Below are 1,599 nucleotides of genomic sequence, written 5' to 3'. Positions count from 1 at the left end.
CTGGCGTTCCAAACTGCTGCGTTGCCTTTCTAAACCTTTTCCTTTATAAAGTGAACAGAACAAAAGCGGGAGCATGAAAGCCCAAGAAGCTGGCCTTGGGCTGGGACTGCGACAAACGACATGGTATTGCTATATTCCCAAAAAGGTGCTCGATACGGGGAGCTCGACACAGGAAAAAGAAGCTATTTTTTATGAGAACCAAGGTTTTATTTATTCACGACCCCGGGGTTCCTGTGCCTGTCAAGTTTTAAATTGTATTTCATTTTTTTTTCTATTTTTTACTGCATGAACATTTGAACTTAGATGAATTTCAAGTGGGATAGGATGTGTTTTGGAAAATCAATTTAGTAGTTATGCAAACAACCGTCAGTTTCCATAGCACACCCCAAACAACACATTTAAACCCGAAAGTATTTAAACAAAATCAATATGAAACAAACTGCCCTCTTCCAAAACAAAGGTACAATACCAAGATTGTTGTTTGTTCAGTTTACCGATACAGACAAACAGTGCCCAAAGTTTTCGCAAATAATTAACTCAGAATACGAAACATTTCATCACACGCACTGAACCAGCTGGCTTGCGAGGGCGGGGAGGAGAGCGCCGCGGTGAGCGTGAGCTGGGGGAGCGCGGCGCCGCGTACCCCCACACGGAGATGACCCCCCGCCAGCACCAGCCCAGAAGACCCCGGGAGGGCCCAACCTGGTTTGAGGAGGGGGGCTTTTCACGCTCCTTTCCAGTACCAATAGAGTAAAGTAGGCGCCATATCTTTAACTCATAAAATTGCAACAGATGACAATTATATGGAACTATGCCTGTTTAATGCATATCCCCAAATAGTTTACGTGATTGAACAAATGCCTGTATTGATATGACGATTAAAACATCTAAAGGTATCAAACTGTTTATACTGGGACCTGATTTACGACAGCATTTTTAAACTTCATTCTGAATGAACGCGCAACAAGGCAGGAGGGAGTGCGAAGAGCGGGAGTCTGTATGCTGAGGGCCGCAGGGGGGAAACTGGCACAGTGTCCAAAATTTGAGGGGGAAGTCAGTGTCCAACATACATATGTACTGAACTGCAATAACGTAACTACTGTGGGCGCGAAACAGGAAAAGAGTATATATCTTTTTGGAACTAAAGATCACTGAACAAAAAATTACTTTTCGTTAAATTAACTGATTAGAAAAAAAAACAAGGCTGTCATCAAATCGGCGAAAATACTCGTGGTCGGTGGCTGTGCCCCGCGACACGTCGGCTTTTCGCCTTCCCGCTGCGCACAGGATGAAGCGCACAATGTTTCAGAAATCGATATTGTTTAAAAACTCAGGCATCCGCACAGGAAAAACGCTCTCGGACAGAGTTAGATGGATATTTATTAAATATCGCGGTAGATTCCTCGAGAGAAAACCACAGTTAAGATACTATTGCAATGGGAAATTGAACATGTCATGAAGTGAAGCCTGACTACTTTTTGTGAAAAATAAAATTTGTTGCTCTTCCCCTTCATTGTCTGTCCGACATCTATCATTCGCATTTTTATATCTATGTGTTCAAAATATCTATCCCTGACCACTCACACATGTATAGTGTGT

This window comes from Penaeus monodon, chromosome 22 (genome assembly GCF_015228065.2).
Source record: "Penaeus monodon isolate SGIC_2016 chromosome 22, NSTDA_Pmon_1, whole genome shotgun sequence".
Classification (NCBI taxonomy): domain Eukaryota; kingdom Metazoa; phylum Arthropoda; class Malacostraca; order Decapoda; family Penaeidae; genus Penaeus; species Penaeus monodon.
The sequence above is the reverse complement of the archived record's forward strand: the minus strand, read 5'-3'. Positions refer to the sequence as shown.